The sequence below is a fragment of the Macrobrachium nipponense genome, chromosome 7 (genome assembly GCF_015104395.2).
Source record: "Macrobrachium nipponense isolate FS-2020 chromosome 7, ASM1510439v2, whole genome shotgun sequence".
Classification (NCBI taxonomy): domain Eukaryota; kingdom Metazoa; phylum Arthropoda; class Malacostraca; order Decapoda; family Palaemonidae; genus Macrobrachium; species Macrobrachium nipponense.
Window position 1 is genome coordinate 104,959,369 of NC_061109.1, and position 26,195 is coordinate 104,985,563.

A 26,195-nucleotide genomic window follows, 5' to 3' on the forward strand; every position below is an offset into this window, starting at 1 on the left:
TATATATATAATATTAATTGACTGGTCTAATCTGGTGTTGAATTACTAGTCATCGACTCCTGCATACTGTAAATGGGAAGGCCATATTATTTGTGCCCCGGCATGTGTGTATGTACGAGTGTGTTGCGGTTGGTGTACATGACCATCCAATTGGGATCGTCCGTATTTTGGGAAGTTTCATACTGTGTACTTAAAGCGCCCCTTCGCTTGGTATTTAGTTACCGAGGAGATAGTTGCATATGTCATCGATTCACAGTATCACGAGCTTCGTATCTTTCTTATCGCCGCTGAAAACTCAGCGCCGTTATCTGTTATCTCCCCACTATCTTTTGAATAACACAAAGGTCCACTTCGAGAATAATGCAAGTGACATGTCCATGGCCCCTGTGCTCTTGTGATGAAGCCCCCTCCCTTCCTGTTTGCATGGCTGTCATCACCTGTAGTTCTCGTGCTTGTGGCCCCGCCATGCAAACTACATATACCAACTTTTTAGCTTATTAAATTTTGCGCTTAAATTATGTGGAGTGCTCGAATTAAAATGATCAGGTATTTTCTAATAATGAAATTCATGAATTCAGGAAATAATACCGAGCCTTTTTACATTCAAATAGGGAACACTTTTAATAATTACCAAATCATAGGTGCTTTTTGTACTTGTTTGGATGAAGTGAGCGCTTACTATTGACAGGAACATTGCTCACCCCTGCAGCTCAAGTTTATACCCGATGCATATGAACATACAGACAGTCGTCGTATATTTGGACCATGGTCTTATACATCGGAGGCAAGCTTTGATAAGCCTCATTTTGAAGGAAATTCGGAATATGTCAGTGTAAATACCTAGACATTTCACCAGCATTTCATGGAATGTGTATTCAAGGGGGGTGTCAAATTATTCTCTCTCTCTCTCTCTCTCTCTCTCTCTCTCTCTCTCTCTCTCTCATAGGATCGGGTCGTATATCCCCTATAACTGTAACCGAGTACCGAAACCTTCCGTGAAAAAAGCGGGACGCCATATCTTAAAAACTAACCATAGAATCTTTTTGAAAACAATCTCATTATGTTTCTCTCTCCCAACAATAACCAGGGATTTATTTAGGAACTCACCTAACCTAACCCATCCTAACCTTGTGGCACGGAGAGAGAGAGAGAAAAAAAACGGGGCTGGTACAATACTCGTATGCTTCTCGGGAATTTGCGATCTGGTCTGGTTTCAATGAAATAGAGATAGATTTGATGTCACAGGAAAGATTAAAAGCTGCATTTAGACAGTACAAAACATTCTAAGGAATGAACTCCCACGGTAACAGAAATATCATAAACTTATCAATTGAAGATAGCCATCCTCTTCATAAGCTCTTGAAATAATTATATAGTGAAACGATACCGGGATCCGTATACTAGTACTTATCATGCACGTATTTTTATTTTTTTTAAAACACTTGAGATTACGGGTAAACAGCTAACTTTCCACCCATTTCAGTTATATAAATGAAACAGAAAAAGTATGTTTTCGTGAATATGGGATTATCTATAGAAATTCTGATACCATGAAATGTTTGTATAACTTTAAACTTCAAGATAATGAATCTTACTGTATCTAAGAAAATTAAATACTATTTCGCAACATCGATATTGAACTATCTGTGTAGTTAACTAATTGTGGTGTAATCTACATACACATATATATTTATATATATATGTATGTATATATATATAATATATATATATATATATATATGTGTGTGTGTGTGTGTGTGTGTGTGTGTGTGTTGTGTGTGTGTGTGTGTGTGTGGTGATGAAATAGGTTCCAAAACTTCTTGCTAATCCCAGACAGATTATTTCTAGTGCTGCATTGGCCCTGTGCCACTTGAAAACAACGGGAAAGTTTTCGAAGAAAAAGTAGGTTGTAATTAAAATCACAACCCCGTCGAAAAATTATACTTTTCGTGGAACTCTTAATAATTTCCGGATTTAGTTGTGAATTTTTAACGTCAACATTTCTGGGTCGGCAGTGAAAAAAAATGGGTCGGCTATGATAAAAAAAAACACGCAAAACAGAAAACATAGAACTAAAAAACAAAAGAAAAAAAAAGGTTGGAATTCCCTACTGTGTATTTTCTCGTTTATTTTGAAACGATGCATTTCAATTTCGCTTTTAAATTGACCGATAAAATGAGTAAATATTTGACTGTAGTTAATCAGTATCCATTATGATATATACAGCAAACTCGGCGTACGGCCGTTTATGTATACTAATAAAGTTTAAACGGATACACACACACACGCACACACACACACACGCACACACACACACATATATATATATATATTTATATATATATAAAATGTGTGTATATAGTATATATGTATGTATGAATATGTGTGTGTATGCTGCTTTCTCTTAACCTGGGAGTGCTGGGTCCAGAAATATAACACACCGGCCATGCCACATTCATGCTTTAACTGTTGAAATGTGATGTTACACAGTCACACTCGGCAGACTCTGCTGCCATTGGAAGTAACTATGACTTGGGATTGTAATACGCCTTACCAAAAGGGAAGGGAGCATCTAGTGGAGGGTTGTGGAACCCTTGGAGAGAAAATAAGCCCCTCAATGGAGGATCAGCAATACATTCACGACCACAGAGAACTGATCTCCACAGGGAATTAGTGCTGACAGTTTACCTCATGCGGTGGATATCAGGCGTTACTTAAGGCTCTTTGCCGCGTTCCTTCGGCCCCTAGCTACAACCATTTTGTTTTGTTTAATTTTACTATACCTCCGTTCATATTCCCTTTCTTCGATCTTACTTTCCACCCTCACCTAACAATTGTTTCAACATTATTTTCAGCGCTGAATGACTTCATAGGTACCAGCGCATGGCCTTTTGCTTAAATATAATTGTATGATCCAGTTCCATAGAGTACTAACACCGCAGCAGTACGAGACGGTACAACCGGTAGATTGCTATCTTTGTAACTGATAGTGATTAGGGGTATAAATATAATGAGCGAAACGCAACAGAAGCGCCCACAGTGCTGGGATACGTATAGCCCTTGGTGGGAGAAAAATCCCTTAAATGGCAGGCGAGTCCTACTATCTCCTGAGGCAATGGCAATAATGCTTTTCACTCCTGTGCAGGATTCAAGCAAAAGAAAACACTGTTATGTGGTGAGAAGATAGCAAATGGCAATGTACGCGGAGTATGCAAGGAGGTTAGAAACTCTATCCTCCTCGGGAGTATGCAGTCCCTTCCCTTACCCAATAATGACATATTGTTATTGCAAATAAAACAAAGAATAAACTACTAATATAACATCGTTATATTAGTAGTTCTGCTGACCTCTCCCCACCGAAAACGAGGTTCAAGAGGACGTGGGCGTTCCAGTTTAGCGTTCTATCTCCCTCGCAGCCCTCACCCCTAAATTGATTTCCAATGCGTGCATATAATTAGCTTCATACAAAAACTTCCTCTGTTTGAAAGGTTCGTTTCCGTCGGAGATGGATGATGTTGCCTTTAAAAGCCATTGGTGAACCCTGTTGTGTCGCATGACACGTCGAACAGAAAATTATGTTCGTCGGCACGCTCAAAAATGTCTCCAGAAATCTATCGCGTTGCAGCACACATTAAGTTTATACGTGTATTGAGGTCAATTTTTTTTCATATAATCGTTACTTTCTTCCATTTCTTTTGGAAAATAATTAAAAAAAAAAAAAAAAAAAAAACTAGATGAAGTGTACCTATACTGATTATAAACTAGAGAGTGTAGACCCATGCATTGCAATAGTTTTATATGGGCCAAGTGAATAAAAACAGCAGAAAAAAAGTCCTAACTTTAACGCAATACATGACATTTCCGATCTCCTAAATTAGAGTGTAACTTGTACCAAGCACAACAAACCATTCTAATTCATTCCCGGCCATCAAGTGAATGGGAGCGAGATATACGATTTGAAACTTGGCGAACCATAACCGTAGATATTTTTTCGCGAAAGCACGTGGTTAATGTTTACTGCGAGTTAATGTGTGGTTGCCATTATAGTAGTGTAAATTCATTGTTAGGTAAGCTAAAAATACGTACTTGCGAGTTAATATTTTCATTTCAGTCATATTCATAACAAGTGCATCAGCTCAAGCAATTGCTGACGTGTACCTAAGTCTAATACCTAATTGTTTAAGTGTGCAGAAGCAGTGAAATTAGTGTAATGAAGAAATACACGTCTGACTTACTGAGAATCTCGTAAACAGCACCACTCCATTTCTCCCGATTATCACTAACAACTAAGGTTTCGCGAAGCACCACAATCCACCAGCGATGTTACAAATCGTAAAACGGAATGCCCGCAACTCTAAAATCAAAATGAAGTCTTGCATTCCACTCAAGTTTTTCCGTTCCGTCAGTCACCAGTATCAAGCCATCATCACTCAATCAGTAACAGCACAACACTGGCTGAGAGACTTGAGAGGGACATTCATAGCGCGCTGCCGTTTGAGAGAGAGAGGGAGAGAGAGAGAGAGGAGGAGTGAGTGCGTGAGTGAGACGGGAGGGAGAACTCCGGGGGGTATTAATGGAGGGGAGGGGAGGGGTTGAATCTACGGAGGGAGGGACACCATGCGGCTCACCCAGGTGACGCTCCATCCAAGTTCCATCTACCATGTCTACAGCCCCTCCCAGCCCCGTTATCTCAGTTCCCCCCCGACCCTCTTCCCCAACTACCAGTCTTATGGCTCCCCCAGCATTCTCTATCCTGAAAATCTCTTATCCGCTTTTTCCGCCGTTCCAGCGTTCCCCTATCAATGGGTTCGTCACTAGCGTGTGGACGATTGCTTTTACATATTTTGCAGCATCCTGCTTATTTGATTCATGTCGTCTTCCTTGGAAATAATACCGTGATCGTAATGTCTGTTTAAGAAAAAAAAAAAAAACTTGAAAATGTAGAATATACTACAAAAGTACTTGTTCCAAGTCCTGTTTCACTTTCATTTCTGCCGTGGATTTAAGGATATTCTCAAGTACGTGTTCCTTCGTGCTACATTATTATATATATATATATATATATATATATATATATATATATATATATATATATATATATATATATATATATATATATATATATATATATATAGATGTGTGCGCGTGTGTGTGTGTGTGTTTGAGAGAGAGAAAGAAAAATATTTCGATGCCTTATGTATATTAGCCGTCTATGATCATATGATTTATTTTGTAGATATTTTTGTGTGTCCCTTGGGATTGTTTGTTGGCAGATTGACCCTATATCCAGTAATTAATTACCCGACCTTTGTATATCTATCCTTTCATGCAAATACAACCTCTACAGAAGAGCTAGAATGGCCTCTGGCACAAGACCAATTTAAATCAACAAACTTTTCTGGCCATTAATCTAACAGACATCGATTTGTGTCTTTAGTTTAGTAGTCTCGTGCTTCCCCTTGTTTATTTACATTCGTACTTTTAACACTAAATTGTGGATGAACCCTCGGCATAGAGAACCTCCAAGACATCGTGATGGATCACCAGCAGCACTGTGAGTTCCTAGTTGGACGAGTGGATTTCTCGCTCGGCTATCAATCCGGTGGTCCCGAAGTTCGATTCTCGGCTTGGCCAAAGCGGAATAAGAGGAATTTATTTCTGGTATTAGAAATTAATTTCTCTATAGAATGTGGTTCGGATCCCACAATAAGCACAGTCCTAGGACTAAAAATCAACACGGCAAAAACCAAGGCAATGGCAATCAAATACAATACAGACCTGAACCCAATACAACTCATGGGAGAACCCATCGAATGGGTAGACAACTTCATGTACCTAGGAGTCAACATCAACATACAGCTCTCACCACACAAAGAAATAGAAACACTTAAACAAAAGATCAAATGCAGACAAAACGCCATGAAAAGAATCACCTCGCTAAGGCAGGGAGCCGTATACCATGCCCTCAGAATTTTCTACATACAGACAATAAGATCAACAGTAGAGTATGCCGCACCAGTCCTCACTAATCTCACAAGCACTGAACAAAAGTTTTGAGGTAATCCAAAACAATGCCTTAAGACTCATTACAGGAGCACCAATGTGGACCAACCTATGCATCCTGAGACATGAAACAAAACTACAATCTCTGACTCATAGGATAGATCAGAGAAACACATCCATCCTGCTAAAAACCTTAAAAAATGACAGAGACTGTCCACTCAAAAAGGAGATCAGGAAATGCATTAATCTCCATGAAGAGCTAGACCCTCCCAAAACATATGCTGGAGACCTTCTAGATACACTGAGAAGAGTAGGCATGCAAAATCATGCTGCAGCCATCAGGGAAGACACCCCCTTCAGTGAATACACAGAATCAGCACCCTGGATTTGCACATTTCTAACTTTTCCGTTTTAATTATGCCACATATAAAACGGAAGTTGTTCATCTCTGCAGCTTGCACAGTTGCCCAACAAATACTTATACAATCAAGCATTTCCATTCAGTTAACTGGAAAACTTGGTTAGGAAATCTCAAAAGCCGTCCACTCTTATGGCCTGCACGTTTAATGGTTTATTCACTATCCTTCTGTTATTAAGAAATAAGGAAGAACGCATATAGCCATCTAGGCTTCGAATTTGATTCCGTTTTTATTCCCTTTATTCGTCATTCTTTATCTTGATTCCGCATTCCACCTGTTAGTTCTCCGTGCACCTGGTCACGCAGTCTGTGGTCCGGTTTTACCAAAGGTTTTACCCGTTTGAATTTGCCGAGTTCTTTCTCATCATTTTCCTTTTCTTGTGGAGTACATTTATTTTCATTATAGTAAGGGATTGGGAAATTCTTCATATCCTTGGAGAATCATTGTCATTCATTATCTGAATGCACTGCAAATTCGAATGATTTTTGAATCCCCAACTTTTGTATTCTGATGCAGAGAACGAATTTGAGTCGATAAAACGCATGTTATATTATGTGTTATCTTCTCTCTCTCTCTCTCTCTCTCTCTCTCTCTCTCTCTCTCTCTCTGGAGGAAAAAAGATAACACATGATATGATGTGAGCTTTATCGACTCAAAGTCGTCCCATGCTTCAATATAGAAAAGGTAGTGGATTCATATATCATTTCATTCAATTCCCAATAAATATTACATATATATATATATATATATTATATATTATATATATATATATATATATATATATGATATATATATATATATATATATTGAGCATATGGGTGGGTTTTATAAACGCAACGAGTACACGCAAATGCACAAATTGTGTACGCGTGTTTCATACAGTCAGCTTTGACGTCTGCAGTGGGAAACAAACACAACAGCTTTGCATAATGGTTAACAGCTAATGCTAGCCCAACGTACCTAAACCAGTGTAGTTAAGTCAGCTGCTCTAAACTCAATAAGACAATTTCAGTTGGCGTTTGTGCTTTAGGTATGCTTGGTATTGAATATCGTATTCGTACGTAAACCAAGATAGCACTACAGAGTGCCATCGACAAAGTAAGAGCTTCCTCAGTCAATGCCTGTCAGAAGGGTTCATGGAACTAAGTAACGTACCGGTCACTCCCGTTAATACCTCATTGAAAGAAAGACATTTTACTTTCAAAAATTTGCGCCTGTTTTATTGTATTTTGATGATTCTATTATGTTTTTTTTTATTTAATTTACATGTAACAACTATTTAAGAAATAGTTGTTAAATGTAAATATAATTCCGCTCGTTTATATTTATTTGGAAGCGCATGTTACACTAAATACCGGCACATAAGATACTCTTAAGTAATGTTTATCTTGTATATTTCGGTATTTATGCTGAGCGTTTGACGTCATGATGTTTATCGTTAGTTTAGCTCGAGTTATGACTGTTTCATTAGTTTTTTATTATAAAAAATTCGTCATTCCTTTGTATGCTCAACCTACAACTTCAATATCCGTTTGGTGAAAACCTTTTACTACATTTCACAGGACATCAATTATTTATTCGTATCAAACCCAAGAGGACTAATACTGTATGCCCATCTGTCTCCCTTTATAAAAGCTATTAAATATTTCAGTAACAGTTGCTGCATCGATCCTTCACACCAAAATTTAATTACAATCGTCGCACTGGACTAATTACCGTCTGCGGATCAGGTTGGACAAAAATTAAGTATATTAATGGAGACAAGGTTCTAGGTTGCGATGTCAGATGTCCTGCCCATAGCTCATCAGTAAAGGGATTATATCAAATCCATAACTGTTTACATTTCCTCAGTTGTTATTTAGGTCTTACTTTGAATTTTAGCGAAGTGTATTCATTTGTTTCCAGCGTGCATTGCGCAAATGTGCTCGAAACATTCAGGTTGTATATTGGTTGTATCGTGGCCACGGTATCCACCTCAACCCGAGTATCTTAACACGCGCACGTATCCACCAAAGGATTTACGTCCCTTCATTAGAGTTTGAGGAGTTAAACGATATTTACAACTGTGAATCCCTGAGAGATTTAAATTCCTCTGGAAGTTTAGAACAATGTAAATTGACAAGGCAGATATTACGAGGCAGGATGTATAAAACGAACTTGTTTCTCGAACTACGAGAAGTCCCCTTGGTAGAGTCATGATCATAGAGTTTGTCTTTCGTTCCCATTAAGTCTTTTGGGATGAGGCTGGTAGCCCATGCCTTCCTTACAGTGCCTGCAATCCACTGCAGTCGACAAACTTCTTGGGACTTATACTGTCTCAATATCGCCCCACCCACTGTTCCAATAAAGACTCACTCCACCCCATCCGCCAAGATCGATCTCGTGTCTCGCTGGCGAGACAGAAGTTAATAACCATTGTACCAAGGACATTGTTATTTAATGTATTTATAATGGTTATTTTTGTTGGTGGTGACACTGTTGCATGTTGCTGTTGCTTTTACCTTTGCGACTGCGTTAGTGAATTTTAACTTATCTAGGCTTAATTATAACAGTAGCCCCGAAGACACTTTAAACTCACTCCTCTTAAAATTAATAGTATCGAGGAATGCCAGGTACTTTTGAGACAAGAAAAAAGGCTTCGCAAGTATTTCTGAGAGTAGGAGAGCTTAATCGACTAACTTTGAACGTGAGTTGAATAATGGCTGGCTATAGCAGAAGAAATACCTTCAGCAAATACTTCTTGGGTGAGTTGTATTGTTAAATGTAACGCAGTTTCCTATAGTTGAGAATATATTTTCTTTTACGTTGACTAGATAATGCAGTTGTTTACAGTATGACGCCATGCTTTGTTTCTTTGGTTTTACCATCATTGCATAGCTGATAGAAATATTTTTATAATCAAAATACGGAAGGATGAGGTGCACAGGCTTGCTTAGCTGGGCAGTTGTATGACACCAGCGACTTTCTTAACTAGATCCATTTCTATTTAGGGTTTCAAAATCATCTAGAGAGGATTTGCCTCAAATATTATTTGCTTCATTGTTTGTATTTCTTTGTCATACTACCCAAATACAGTTGATGTTTTCGAGTAAATGGGAGACATAAGGAAACCGCGGTTTTAGATATTTTCCGTTGATTTTGAGAAATTTATTTCATATAGGACATTGGATTAAGTATAATTTGGATTCCAGCTCCCGCAAATGGAAACTGTGGGGACCCCAACCTTCCCTTTACAACAATGAAGTTTCCAGTGACAGCGAATTCATTTTTTTTTTCCAGCCAGTTTCACCGTCTGAAAATCTTTCATTCCTCTTTTAACTTTTAAATGCAGACGTGCAAACGATTGAAAATTTTGTAAAGAAGAGAGGGTGCACGTGCATAAATGTATAACAACAAGGGCTGAATCGTTGATAAAATCAAGGAAAAATACGGATCTCTGCTTTTTGAGGCTATGAAAAATTTGGGGAAAGTCCCAACCTGAGATCGCGCAAAACACGTTTGTAAAGTTTTTTTTTATTATTTTTACCGTGATCTAATCCTGTTGCGTGAAGGAAATACTTGAAGAGCAAAAATGAAAAATAAATAATTATAATTAAATGGAAATCTTTTGTTATGAGCAAGACTGTAATAAAAAAAAAAAAGGTTCGAAGGAAGTTGTTGCGAATGTCCTTGAAAATTAATGGTGTCCTTTTAATTCTTCTTTCTCCTCTCCTCCTTATTCCTTTCCCACCCTCCTTTACCCCTCACATCCCCTCCCTCTTTTCCTCCTCCTCCTTCACCTCCTGCTCCTCCTACAATACCTTCCCCAATCTCCCTGCGGCCGGCTTCCCCGCTTCTTCCCCCTCCCCCTCCCCCTCCCCCTCCCCTTTCTTCCGTTTCTACCGGTTGTCCCTGTTTTAAGAAAGTGACCTTGCGGGCGGACACCTCACCTCTGACTTCGTACTCGTAAGGCTTCTTCTCTCGAGCAATAAAAATGTGGGGTAAACCGGTTAAGAAAAACAAAATCACGAAAAGATGGCTGGAGTTTTCCCTCAGTACGGATTATCATACAAGGTCCAGCTAACACCTGCTGTAAATTTGTTTTGTTGTCGCTATTTGGCTTCGCGTTGCTTTATGCAGTTCGTCTACAACATGAATGTCTTTTGTTTACATTGTGATCAAGCAGAAATAAACATAAGACCTTTTTGTCACTGTTTTCAGTTACTCATATTCATTGTTTGCTTCATCTTTGTTTACTTGAATTGAGATTTTGATCATTACTATTCCAATGTGACACATTATAAATGAGAGCTTTTATTGGTTAAGATCACTATATGGATATGTTTAGATTCCGTAAAAAAAAAAAAATACGGTAATCACGCGTGACTGTGAATAGTTGCTATAAATGTCAATAGACTATAAATAATTGTTCTGTATTCGATGTATCGAATTACTCCGAAGGAAGAGGTTTTCCTAGAATTATTTTCTCCCTAAAGCGATCTCACTCCGGCACATTTTCTGACGTTGCTCTGACATCTTTCCGCCCACAGCAGTTCATTGATTGTCCCCCCCCCCCCCCCCCCCCCCCCCCCCCCCCCCCCCCCCCCCCCCCCCCCCCCCCCCCCCCCCCCCCCCCCCCCGCGAGTGTCCCGTATTGTGGTAGAACGAATCCAGGTAAAAAAATGTCACAGGTAAAAAGGCCACAAAAAAAAAAAAAACTCACAGGAAAATATGTCCCAGGCAAACAAGTCACATTAATCTTTCCTAGATAGTGAATCCCAAGGGTAAATTTCAACCCGGTGTGTATCCATGTATCCACCTTTGCGGCGTGTTTAGTACAAGCCCCTTGGGAATTTTTTGTTTTAACTCATTATGTTTCCATCTTTGCGGCGTGTTTAGTACAAGCCCCTTGGGGATTTTTTGTTTTAACTCGTTATGTTTCCACCTTTGCGGCGTGTTTAGTACAAGCCCTTGGGGATTACCGTAAAAACATAAACAAAAAACTGTAAATATCAAAAAGATAATGTCCCCTCAAGAAATATTGTGAATTTATCCACGTGACTTCATTACAGGTCACCATGAATTAATGTGAATTTTTTTTACTAGTCAAAATTGTGACTTTTTTTTTTTTCCTGTGACTTTATTTCCGGCTACCGTTAGAAATAAGTGCCTGTTTGTCACACAGCGCTAGAAACTGAGGACCCAAATGCTTGGGAAAGATTTTTTTTCTGGCTACAAGAATGATAAAGTTGATCTATCATCCGGCTTGTAAAGCAGAGCTGTGTTGTGTGAAACTTTCTGAGAGCCAAATATTCTTACATTTTTTGATTGACCATTTGTTGGTGTTGAAGCCAAAACTATTGCAAATCAGTTGTTCCTTAAGCATAGCTTTCGAGTTTGCTGGTATTTTTCACACGAGAATGACAGCTATCAAGCTCATTGCCTCAAAGAAGAGAAAATGAATCTGGGAAACGATTTTAAAGTACGAATAACAAGATAATTGCCTCTAAGCAAAGAAAATATCTTTGAGAAACGATTTTGAAGTCCAAATGACAATTAGCATTGAAATAGACTTTAATCTTTATTTATTATCATTAACGGACGTTTTGGCATTGATTGGTAGTTATGATTACTTTGAGTATTTCTCTTATGAGAGATAACAATTACTCTCGGTGTACAAACAGTCGATGAGAGTTTTTCTTGCTGGCTTCGAACACTTTATACTTTCTCTTAACATGACAAAGTTTTTTAGTAAAACGCATTTTTTTTATAGGAATACGTAAACAAGTTCGTGTTGGAACCACAGGATTCACTTTCCCAACAAGTTTCCTAATGTCCTTAGAATTGTAACGTTCTCCTCCCGGAGCTGCGGATGCTTTGTTAAGGAAGCTGGACCTGGAAGCCTGGAATGAAATGAGAGCAGTGCATATAATATGTAGGTATAGGTGGTGGAGGCTCCTATAATAGGAGGTTCCTTCCTTGGGAGACTCATTCAGGTAGCCGCGGGGGTTTGGGTGAGGATGGGGGCGGGGGTTACTGGTTGTTGTTAGGGAATGAAGGTATTTGTGAGACCCAACCGCAGTGGGTATTTTGTAGGGTAGGGGAGCGTGGAGGGAGAGAAGATGAAAAACGCAGGTGACAAATGTTAAGGATAGAGGACAAGTTTGAGCGGGTCAGAGCAGCATTGGGTGAGATCACCTTTTACCCAAAGTCGCGCTTTTAGCTTAAGGCAGCCGGCAGAAAACTTTTAACCTTGTGATTTTTTTTTATTAGCTCGGTTACTTTGAATAACTTTTTGAAATCTTATTTTATTAGTTCAGTGATTTTGTCTAACTTCTTGAAATTCTAGAAATCTTATTGAATTAGCTCAGTTATTTTGTTTAACTTCTTGAAATCTTATTAAATTCGTTCAGTTACTTGGTCTAACTTCCATTAGTTTTCTCAATTCAGTCGCCGAGTGAAATTCCTCTGGTTGTCAGGACACCATTTCTGTGGTTGAAATTGTGAGCACTTACGTATACAAATGAAATATAAAATCCTATATAAGAAACTGGCTGAAAAGTGCTTAACAAAGCAGAGAATTTTCCTTTGTTCGCGTTAAAAATTCGCCATTATCATGGAGAGATATACGATTTCTGCCTGATCCAGCGACAAAAGACTGAACATTCTCTCATAATAGTCATTATAAGGGAGGGACGCCGTGGAGTCTTGATAAAAGATTGGAAAGTATTCGATTACAAAAAGTGTTTTCCTTGCTTTGTATTCTAGATAAGATTATTAATTGCTTATTGTAAATAAGATTAAGACAAATTTTTGTATATATAATACGTTGTCTCGTTTTAGTACTAATCACTACTGCAGTCTTTCTCTTATAGTTCATCGTTAGCCCTCTCTCTCTCTCTCTCTCTCTCTCTCTCTCTCTCTCTCTCTCTCTATGAAAACTGTGACCGGTGAGTGTGTGTGGATCTCACTTTCAGATTATATCGTGCAAATATACATCAGTAAAACAACCCAGAATAGCAGACGCTCGCCAATTGATTTAATTTCCATACGCACTATAATTATACACTTAAGGAATCTGAGAAAAACGATGGACAAAACCCTGAATTCATTTAATGAATATTTCTTTCTTTCTAGAACTGGAACGCCTCCGACCAGTTTCAGTCCGTCTAGAGCGGTTTCTAATTTTTGTGCTACTTTTAAAAAATTTAGTTCTGACAAAGTGAATTGTCACTGGATAAATGAAGTTTATATTTCCTTGAGAACCATATTGGAAGCTTTATGCTTTTTTCTTTGAATAGAGTTTGTGAGCATTTTGTAAGCTAGTTTGCCTCGTTTCTATTCGTCACCGGTGCGCTCCTCTAACTCTGCCTAGTGGTCGTAGGGTCTAAGAATGATTCGAAAACGATTGTTTCCTTAGTCTCGGAAGAGATACGCTACGAAAAATATTAATATTACCAATGGCTTCATACTTTCTATCGCTGAGGAATCAAGAAGACACTATGCAGGTCTTTTAGTTTTAGTGTTTTTGTGGCGACAATTACAAATCTAAACAGTAAAAAAAAGATAGGTAATCACGTTGTTTTCATAGTTTTTATCTGGCACTATCAGAAACTGAGCGTTAAAAATTAGCCTCTGATTTGGAATGGTCATTCAGTACTACTGAAAGGTAAGGGTTGCAACTACTTTTGTTGCCAAGTATTTCTTGCTTAATTGAATATTAAAAGAGACGATAAAAATATAAGTAATAGTAAGAGAAACAATAAAATATAAATAATAACAATGTATAACAGTGAAGTCTGAATAATAGCATCATATCTGTACAACCCCAAAAACTGTCAAGAGACCTACAACGTTTAATTATGTAAAAGCCTGCAACTGCAGTGTTTACCACCTTTATAAAAATATTAATTTTCCAGACCTAAACAAAATTATATGCATAAATATACATAATCCCGGAAGGAAAAACATGAAAAAACGTACTCCTTGCATTGTATGGCGCAGGGGACCACAGTCACTGAGGTTTATATTATATTTTTGTCCTTTCTAACGTAATATTACTTCCGCATAACACGAGCACTGCGTGGTTGTTTTTACAGTCAGGATGAGAGAGAGAGAGAAAGAGAGGATAATTTATTTGCACACACACATTCTCTCTTCTCTCTCTCTCTCTCTCTCTCTCTCTCTCTCTCTCTCTCTGGAGGAAAAAAGATAACACATGATATGATGTGAGCTTTATCGACTCAAAGTCGTCCTATGCTTCAAAATAGAAAAGGTAATGGATTCATAAATCATATCGTTCAAATTTCCAATAAATATTACATATATACACATTATATACCATTATATATAATATATAATATATATATATACTAATATATGATGTATATATGTTATATATATATATATATATATATATATATATATAATAGATATATATATATGCAAATCAGGCTAAGTTTTGTATTTTGATAGATCACAGATGTCTCAGTGGCGTGATCGGTATGGTCTTGGACTGCGACCTCGGTGGCCACGAGTTCGATTCTCGGGCATTCCATTGAGGAGTTAGAGATGTGTATTTCTGGTGATAGAAGTTCACTCTCGACGTGGTTCGGAAGTCACGTAAAGGCGTTGGTCCCTTTGCTGAATAACCACTGGTTCCGCAAAGGCTGACTGTATAAGAGGTGAGACATGAACTGATGTTCTTCTGAACGGATCCGATAGCAGTGACCTGGAAGAGGTGTAAATCCCCATCAAGGGTCAAATCAAGGGCCCTGACCCTCCGGTAAGGGTTTCCCTGTTGCCGTAGAGCAGAGCCGTGCCAGAAGATTAATTTTCTGCAAGAACAGTAAAAAATTATACTAGAACAAAGACCGCCTCGTACTCAGCCTCGCAGGTAACCCGGTTCTAGCCCATTTTGCTCCTCAATTTTCAATTATCTCCGAGGAGGATGTAAAAGTGTAATTCCAAAACGAAAGACGTCTTCCACAATCAAACCGTGTCAACCGGAAATTCGCCCTTTTCCTTTAAGCTTTAGTAATCTTGGATCTGTATAGATCTGTGCTATAGTCCTAATCCTCCGCCACACACACACACACACACACACACACACACACACCCCAACCTCCCCAACCCATTTCTTTGAAAAATAAGATTAAAACTTATATCGTTTTTCAATTAACCAGCCTCGAATTAAAAAAAAAAAAAAAAAAAAAAAAAAAAAAAAAAAAAAAAAAAAAAAAAAAAAAACAGGCTTGCCCTTGATCCCAACGCGTTTTCTTAAACATTTGAAGGAAATTCTATAATATGTTCGAGATGAATAATTTCTCTCTCTCTCTCTCTCTCTCTCTCTCTCTCTCTCTCTCTCTCTCTCTCTCTCTCTCTCTCTCTCTATCCTCTCTCTCTCTCTCTCATTATTTTAGCATGCGCAAGGGAATTGAGATCTCAAGAAATCCTTTAATTAACTTTTGATCTTTTTATAAGAGTAGATACACTTCAGAGTAGGCGTGATGTATGCGTTGTTTCCCATGTTCTATTTCCTTCAGGATTTAGGAGAGGCCACTGTGATAGACACTCCTCTCTCCCAGAAATTCTTGTTAATGTGAAGTTAGATCAAACTAATCTAAGTTAGTAAATTAAAGTAACTCCGCTGGGATTAATTTGCTTTTAAATTGAGTTAGTAGGTTTTGACGTACATCCGAATTAACACGGAATTTCTGTGAGAGTTTTTGGACGCTGGAAAGGTTTGGTGTTCTGGAAGAATCCAGATTTATATTGTACCATTACATCCTGTCTTACTTCCCTACCGCCATAACGCATAAAAATGATGTTCGATTGTTTCAAAGCCTTTGGAGGCTGGAAAGCGACGCCAGTGGACGGTTAAGCCACGGTTGGTCTTAGTTTGACTCTGGGTCAGTCAACCTCTGACTCGGACCGACGGGGTAGGCCTTGTCTCCAGTTACGTCAACTTTTTTAACAGTTTGCCTCTCTTCATCAACCGTGTGTTCATGAAATCATCTCTTAATGTATCTATTCACTCATATGTTCTCTGAGGCCATTTTACCCACTTCCCTGCTCTCTCTCTCTCTCTCTCGGTCTCTCTCTCTCTCTCTCTTTAACTTATGACAAACAATTCTGTGCAGTGATAGAGTGCAGTCAAAGTTCGTGGCCTTTTGGTTTCATGACGAAATGTATACCAAAACTCATTCAGTTTCTTATCTGTTGGGTAGTCATGAATAAGTATTAAGAGAAAAAACGTATTTCTAAAATGTCAGTGTCGTCCTTCCTCTTGGCTGTTTCATTGTATTTTCTTCAAAGTGAAGACCGCAGCCTGCTTAGTTCAAGGCCTCTTTAACTCAAGGTCCAAAGCTTTAACTGGCGCTTTGAAGACTCCCGCTCCAAATAACGTTAGGAGAAATAAATTGCTATTAACTTCACTTCTTTACTTCCGTTTCTTACCAGTTAGTTCCATGTTACTCGTTCTACAATGTGGCGCCTAGAATAAGAATGCAGGGTTATGCTAGTAACATATATAAAATCTTGAAAGAAGCAACTTTTGGTCACTCCCTAAAATCTGATAACGTTATTTCTTTCTTTTTGCCAAACACGTTGCTTATATATATATATATATATATATATATATATATATATATATATATATATATATATATATATATATATATATATATATATATTATATATATATATATATATATATATATATATATATATTATGATTCTGTTCTGAAGCCCGGAAGCTTTCCATTTCAAATGGCCACCAGAGTTAACGAAAAAAAAAAAAAAAAAAAAAAAAAAAACTACAGCCACACGAAAATTTGTTTGGTATTCAGAAAAAGCTCCGCGGGACGTCGTGTTTACCAGCCCTTGGGGATGAACGTAAAACCGTAAACAAAAGGCAGAAAAACTCCCAAATGATCTCGGTCAATTTCTCAAATGGTCTCACCTGTATTATACATATCTATTTCTATATTGTTAAGTGGAAACATTTTATTGATAGACGATATCTCCGTTCTGCGATCTCTTGTGGAATCGCCATGGCAGGTGCCAAGGTCAAGAACTTTGCAGAGCTGCCGTATCTTCACTGTTCATTTACTACGATTTCACACAGCCCATTGCCCGAGATCTTACGTCCTCCTTGCAGAGAGCTGTTAAGTGGTGGGTCTTATTGATACCGAGGCGAGGACACTATTTAAAACGCTGTTGATGTACGCAATGTATTTTTCTGTTCTTTATGTCATTTGAGTCTTTTTGTTCAACAGTTCATTCTCTTCATTCTGTATTCGTTATATCGTTATATATATATATATATATATATATAATATATATATATATATATATATATATATATATAGATGTAGACATAAAGGAGTTCGATGCTTGAGGTTCATAAACAAATTTTCTGTGTTTAGTCAAGTAACTGATCCTACGAATTATATATATATACGTATATATATATATATATATATATATATATATATATATATATATATATATATATATATATATATAATTCGTAAGATCAGTTACTTGACTAAACACAGAATATTTGTTTATGAACCGCAAAGCATCGAATCCTTATGTCTACATCAAAGCATCAGCAAAAATGAGATAACTTTGTTGAATAGGGAGATGCGACAGGTACTTCCAAAAATTCGTAAATGTTCGTTATAGCAATAAAATTCATTCGAAGACAAAAAGAAAATTCATGTTGCTAACCAGTGAGTTTTTTTATTTATTTATATTTCTTTCACTCCTTTCATTCATGACTTTCTGCGCGTACTCATCACCAGGGGCGTTGATGTAAAGGTAATGTGATCTATGGGAGGAAGGGCCAGAACCATAAAGGATGCGAGTGGCTGTAGGGCGTCGGGGAAAACGCCGGGGAATGAGGCTTTCCTCCTCCGGCCGTGTTTGCTTTCTAAAGAAAATGAAAACCTAAAACAACCCTCTCCCCAGGCTGAGGGGAAGAGAGCGCTCCTCAGCTGTTGCTGAGTGATTATTGGGGTTTGATTTGTTTTAGTATTAAGAGGGCTGTTTTCTTTCCCGCTGTCATTTTTTTTTAGTTCGTGTTTATTATATTAGATTCATGTGATTTATCATAACACTTACTTTCCATCATTGTGCACCTTTAGAACGCATATTAGTGTCCACACGAACTTCAACACCAACATTCCTCTACTGAGACTTATCTCGCAAGCTGAAATTTCTATTAATATTCTGGTGGAGATTCCGCACCCCGCTGGTTATCTGAAGAATACGAAGAGAAACACGGCCCTGATAAGATATCAGTTTCAATAACAAGGTGATTACATTTTTATCCTACAACAACAAAGACTCAAAAGTTTTGCCCTCTGCTTCCTTTAGATGTGTGTTTGTAAGCTTCTAGGGTCGTCGTGGGCGTTTGAATGTCAGTCTCTCTCACGGGCAGATATATTTTGACCATTTCTCATTTGTTTCATTACGGCTCGGTGTCTTCAACCTTCATTAAGTGCTTCTTATCTCGGGTGCTCTGCTTCACTAAGTTTCACCAGGCCTTTGCTACTCAGTGTAAAACCTTACAATACTGTTTTATACTTATTTTAACATTGCGCCTATTTTCATCAGTATAACCTTTCCTCTAACAGTGGTTGGTTCTCAAGATAAGAAAAGTCAAATACTATTGACACATGGAGAGTTGTATTGCTGAATTTGGATGAACCCTATGTGCACAAAACTTACGCAATATTAATCCTCTACACGTACATACAATATGTATAACTGAATCAGTAAAGGACGTTTAACGTCAAAAGATCTTGCAGATCCTCATTCGTTTATTTTTCCTTCGTGGCATATATCTTTATATACATACAATATATATATATATATATATATATATATATATATATACAAAAATCTGTTGGTCACTTTTACCAAATACGTATGTAATTGTAACAACAAGAAAGTGTGTATAAAATTACGAGAAAATTTGTGTACTATATGTAATTCTGTAAACATCGCAGCTCAATAGGTTATTTGGGGGCGCTGAATAATCCTGATTTCAGGCGCTTGGTCCTCAAGGCCTAAATTCCATAATCAATCAATCAATCAACAGGTTATTTTGTTACATACAGTAATACGTCCAAGAAAAACTGTGAGACATTTGTTATTTCCTAGCATCCTTTTGAGAACCAGTGACGTTATTATACGATCATTTTTTTCCTTGCAAAGTAGAAGTTTGCCATTTGCACTGATATATCAAGACCGCTCACTTTAGGGGTAAAGAGAACGAAGTATTTATGAATATTCCGTACTAGCTAATGAGAACGTATCTCGTTTTATGTATCTACTTTCTTTAAGGGTACGCTATCAGAACGTATAGTCTCCAGATTAATTAGAACAAATAAGCTTTGGCTGTTCTTTTGGTCTTGATAGCACTCATCGTTATGGACGCTGTCTAGAGGCTCGTTTATGCGATCGTATGTCTGTGGGTGGAGGTGGTGGCAGAGGAAAGGGTGAGAAGGGGAGAAGAAGAAGGGGTTGAGGGGTTGAGTGGGAGGGGAGGGGGGGACCATTAATGAGGGTATTCCATCGTAACCTTATCCTTTGAAGTCTCTCACAGTGTCCTTGTCTCTCTTACGCCCTTTTTCACCCACCAGCTTGATGCTCTCATCTGATGTGTCTGCGCCCACGCCGCAACACTTGCCACTGTTGACGTTCTTACTTCTTCGTCAGCGTTACAGATACAAAGCGACGCGACCATTTTCTAGGACCTAAGATTGTGGTGTTTTATTGCGGTGAGGTGGGGCTTTGGTGAGAACGGCGAAGCGACAGTTTTGCATTGAATGGAAAGTTAAATGACATGTTAGACCCTCATTAATATATCAGCTTTTCATTAGATGTTATAGCATTTGGATGTCACATTTTTTCATATCATAAAATATTTCGTTTATGCTGTGGTGGACATTTCAACTTTTTTTAAACTGATGCATGAATATTAGAATCATAGACAACAATTGTCTCTTTAAATAATAAGATGATTTCTTTGTAGATCAAATTATGCTTTTAAATGGCAGATCAGACAGTTATCTAAAAAAAATGTCTTGCATAAAATATCACATATCACAATACATTCCTCTTGTTCATGATATCACAGGGTTAACCCACAAAGAAAGCCACAATATCCATAAGCCAAGACCATTGGAGGCTGCCCGTCTTCTATATCCCATAATCTCTCTCTCTCTCTCTCTCTCTCTCTCTCTCTCTCTCTCTCTCTGATAGAGACAATACCGTTGCATGAAAGTCTGATAAAGAAAATATGATGCTTTGTTACCCAAGGTACACAATGGAAGCACTTTAGACGTTCAGACGATAACACTGAAACGATAACTGTCATAATCTAGAGATCTTTTGAATAATAAGAATAATAAAAGAAAAAGCTGAAGACTTCTTGGCTTGGGTTTCATGTCTTAGGTTAGGCTCTGCAAGCATACGCGTTCTACTGGTATTTTGAATTCATTTGTTGAATGCAACAACCCAAGCGTAGTGTATTACAACTCTTTCCTGCTACAAATATGCAGTTGGTACCTATATATTTTTTTTTTTCTCGTATGCAACACCGCAGTCACAGATTACCCTTCTGCTTACCGCGTTTGAGCTTAGTATTATATTTCACTTTGTCCGCCGTCGAAAGTTATTGTCATTCAAGACCGCGCATTTTGCTGTCATTTCTTTCACTGGGTAGAAAGTGTTCCAGTTCTAAATACGTGAGAATGGACTTTTGGAATGTACTGTAGTCCCTTCCCTTTGATCTAAGAACAAAAATGATATTGCAGCGCATCTGCCCCTGTGAACATCCTTTTTCGTTTCGCCCGAACTTTTGTCCGTCCTTGACCGTCATCTGTCTTTTCTTATTTCACTCCGTTAAATTAAACTCTTCTGACAGATACTTTAATCCGGTTATTGGCCTTGGACGCCAGTTCTGAAAGAGATCCACTCGTATTAAATCAAATCTCGGCCAGATTAAGTTACGTGCGAAAAGGCAATTTTGTTTTACCGGTGCGAACGTTTCACGTGCCCCACGAGGTCTCTTGCCTTGAAAGGAAAAAAATAAATTTTTGTTTACCCAAAAAGACCTCTAATGCAGACCATATTCTTTGCAAGCTTCAATTTCAAGTCAATGAATGGTCCCTGTGGGCTCGTTCCATATGAATGGGGTTCATCTTTTATATAATAATGAATATATACTTAACGAGGCTAGTCCTTGGCAGTAGGAGCTGAGATGAAAGAAAGAAAACGAAGAAGTATCCATTCAGGAGATTCAAACAGCTGTTCCTCCTCTTTCTTGCCACCATTAGCAGCGATGCCAAGTCCAAACACTTGAGATCACCAACTCTTGAGGAGACACATTCGAAACAAAGTTATCACAATGATTTGTTCTCGGTGGGAGATAGGAGCTCTATAGAGGATTCTGATAGACAATATATTCAAGTTAGGGTATCTGGAAGACTCCGAAAAACTTCCAAGAACCGAACCTGAGATTAAGGAACGCTAAATATTTAATGGTAAAAGGATTCGATGGATTTTATGTTTTAGATAAAAGTTCTACTTTTAGCTTTGTTTAGTCTTATGTTTTGTATATTTTGTGCTTCAAAACAGAACGGTCCCAGCTACTGCACTCTGACCTTTCAATTGAAATAATAAAAGATAACGAGATGGATGATAGACTTCTATATATTCAGGTCGAAAATAATGTATCAAATGATATTTCATAATTTTAGAAAATTACTAATAAAAAAATAAGTACAAAATGAGATTTCATAATTTAAAAAAAAATAACCATAAGTATCAAATGTGTTTTAACATTTCCCAGCCGTAAATGTCTTGACAGTAGTCGGTGAGAAAAAAATATATGACGTTTAAAATTGCAAATACATGAAATGTAAGTCACTTGGCACGACTGAAAATGCATTTAGATGATCTTTTAATATTTCCTCTTAATATTTCCTGAATTCTTCTTTTCTACAAGGCCATGGGAAGAAGCAATGCGTATAATCATTATCCTCATTTTCACGTCCAGGAGGACGATCACGATTATTCACATTGCTTCATTGCTCGCCTCTCTCTTATATATACAGGGTGCAGATGCCCTACAGACGGGGTAATACATTAATGAGAATAATGATAACATTTAAAAAAAAACAACAGGTTCTTAACATTCTTATGTAATTAATAAGCGTTAGTGAATTAAAATCACAGTTATAAAGAATATGGAAGACGATAGGGCCATAATGAGAGCAGCTATTGCAATGGAAATGTGAAATTGGAAGAGAAGACCTAGATAAAGCATTAATGAAGACTTCAGGCTATATTGTCACCATTACGTCAGAAGCGGTGAAAGTAATTGCTCGCTTATTTGTTTTCCCTTTTAGTTTTCTATGAGAGAAAATAATTGTGCTGGCTGTCTGTCCATCCGCACGTTTTTTTATTTTTTTTTTTTTTTTTTTGTCCGCCCACAGATCTTAAAAAGTAATAAGGCTAGAGGGCTGCAAATTAGTATGCTGATTATCCATCCTCCAATCATCAAACATACCAAATTCCAGTCTTCTAGCCTCAGTAGTTTTTATTCCATTCAAGGTTAAAGTTAGTCATACTCATGCGTCTGGCAACACTATAGGACAGCCCACCAACGGGTCGTGACTGAAAGGCTCATGAGCCACGGATCATGCAGAAAACGCGATTGGGCACTTTTTACTTGTTTTATTTTTAGTATGACCTTGATACATTTGTATTTGCTTTGTAAAGAATCCTTTGTTTATCTCACCAGTCTCCTCTTCCGCCCCAAGTCCTCTCTCTCAGTGTACCTACCTCCTCCCCTCCTTTCCTTGTACCTCCTACCCTCCCTCACTTCATCCTTCAAGTACTCCTCCTCCTCCTCCTCCTTCCTCCTCCTCCTCCCCAATGATTTTGATACCTCTACTCCTCTGTGGCTTCTTATCTCTTCTCTGGTAAAATATCTCTTCTCCTTCTTTATCTTTCTTTTCCCACCTCCTACGATCACTTCTATCCTCCTTCGTCTTATCTTACATTTCATGAGACTCCTCCTCCCTCTCTTATCTCTTATTTCATCCCTCTCTGTCTCTCTTTCATCCCCTCCCACTCCTCCTTCCCTTTAGCTTTTCTTCCCCTACTTCCTTCTACCTACTTTCTTCCTTCTTAACCCCTCCCACCTCCCCTTCTCTCTCATTCTCCTCTTCCTCGACTCCGCCACTTCTAGCTGTTTCCTTCTCCATTTACTCGCTCATTCACTTAAGATGTAATCATGCGTCTCACAACGTGACCTTGGAGGCTTCCCCCTTCCTCTGCAGTTTCAGATTTTCAGTCTCGAGAGATGATTCATTCAGAATCTCTGTAGACGCGAAGGCAACTTAACATTCGCACACACACACACACACACACGTGTGTATGTATGTGTATATATATATAAGATATATAACTATTTAAGATGATATATATATGAGGGATAAGATAAATATATATATATATATAGAGAATATATTATAGATAACACTATATATATATATGATATATATATATAGAAGATATAGATATAGATATAGAGATGATAGAGATATATATATAGATATATATATATATATAATATATAGATAATATATAAGATATATTATATATATATATATATTTATGATATAAATATATTATATATATCATATATATATATATTATAGTTTATATATATTATAATACTTATTGTTTTATAATATTATATCTTAATAGTATATATTCTATATATATATATATAGTATTGTAAAGAAATTTAGTACTATATATAGGACGAAGTTACATACCATCTCATTGTTTCACTCTTTCCTTCCTGGCTGTAACCTTGTCGATATTAACATCGATAAAAGTAGATGTTAGCTTTGCATAACAAATGACTATTACAAAATGGGAAAAAATGAAATTATAGTATTGCACGTGACCTACGTCCTCTCGTTGAAGGTCATTTAGGTCACAGTTCAAGATCAGACTGGCCATTTTTATATTTGATTGTTATTACTTGTTAGGTAATGAAGGAAATGAAGTAATGCGAATAATTATGTACTATTACATGAGTAGGCACGTTGCTTTTTGTTTTAGTCTCTCTCTCTCTCTCTCTCTCTTAGTAATGAAGGTAACGTGTCACCTTTGCAAATGGATGTATAGTATACGCATTGCTATTTTTGTTAATATGCATTAAATATGCACACTTATGTGTATAAATATATAATGATTAAATGCTCTTCCAACAAAATTAATTTACATTTCCAACAAGCATCTAGTGGTCCCGAAATCGATTCTTCCTCTTGTTCATAGTTTGTTATCATTTAATACTTTGTGTTTTTCCGTATGATGTTTTTTGTTCACTATACCCTCACCCCCTTTCTATGGGATTTTGTGCCCTTGTTATTTCTGTTGGAGTGCTAAGGATGTCATTGCCTTTATGGTAAAATGATTTATTGCAGTTATTATTCTTTATCTTCGCTTGCGTTTGTGTGTGTGTGTGTGAGAGAGAGAGAGAGAGAGAGAGAGAGAGAGAGAGAGAGAGGGTAATATTCCCGTTGTAATTTATATCTGGATAAAATTTATTTAATAATGCCTCTCAGTACTTACATACCCCAGTCACAGAGAAAGAATAATTTCCCCGTTACAATGCATATCTGAGGGCAATTTAAATGATACTCCTACAGTTCGTAGTATGTACCTTGGCTGTGGTGTTCGGTAATGGCGGTGATTACTACATAGCACGATACCAGCCAACTCGTTAATACCACGTAAGGTAACGTAGCCTTGGTTTGAAGCTCGCCGAGAAGCTCGCCGAATGTCACTGTCTGTTTAGACATACTATAATCAATATCTGATTTTATTTGCGATCCGGAAAGGGAATTGGAAACGGACACTGGACACCTTGTCAATTAAGCCATACTTGAAGACATGTTCAGTCTAGTTACTTATTCTGCTGACTCATCTTGTGAGTAAGGATACCCGACTTGTATTCAGTGTATAAAACTTAGGCATCCATGTGTCGAAGTTTATACACAACGTAGCCTACACAGTTTCACGTACTTGAGGATTTATGAATGAAAGATTCTATATCATTACATGATTTCTTTCTTTAAGTATTCTTTTGAATCGATGGAAACTGTAATAGGTTTATATAAAAGAAGAACCATTCTCCCAAGATTTCCGTTTTCTGTCATATTACATATTTTTCTATAATGCCTTTGAGATGTTCAAAAATGGAAGTATAAAATTTATACTTCCAGTAGCACATTTTTCTATTAATACAACTCTTATTGCCAGCCTAAATTTGTATGCTATCATAGCAACTGATATTTGTTACTCTAACCGCTTTATATACTGCGACGATATGTATGCTAGGACATATTTTCGATGAAGATTTATCTATCTATTTATCTATCTATACTAATAACATTCAAGTGTATCTTGCTTGTCTTACTCTGGGTGACAGTATGGGAGATATGACAACCGCCCACGCCCTGCAAACCGGTTTGTCCTCTCCTGGTGGGACGGGGTAGTTAGGGGAATGAGAAGGTAGGATAGCCTTCCACAATCATCCTGCAAACCTGTTTATTCGCCCCGGGTGGGGTTGGGATAGGTAGGGGATTGGGAGGGTATGAGAGACAACATCACAATAAGTTCATATATATATATATATATATATATATATATATATATATATATATATATATATATATGTGTGTGTGTGTGTGTGTG

The 26,195-nt window shown here is 37.5% G+C and overlaps 1 protein-coding gene across 12 annotated transcripts in view; it reads right to left on the minus strand.

Moving 5' to 3' along the window:
* LOC135217422 (mucin-2-like) overlaps nt 1-26,195 on the minus strand; it is a 463,906-nt gene that overhangs the window by 281,118 nt on the left and 156,593 nt on the right. Inside the window, exon 1 of one of the 12 annotated variants that reach the window (XM_064253272.1) lies at nt 4,236-4,471. The exons of the other annotated variants lie outside the window; for them this stretch is intronic. The gene's annotated coding sequence lies outside the window, so the exon portion shown is untranslated. Of the gene's footprint in view, nt 1-4,235; nt 4,472-26,195 lie in introns of those variants that run through there. 12 annotated transcript variants of the gene reach the window in all.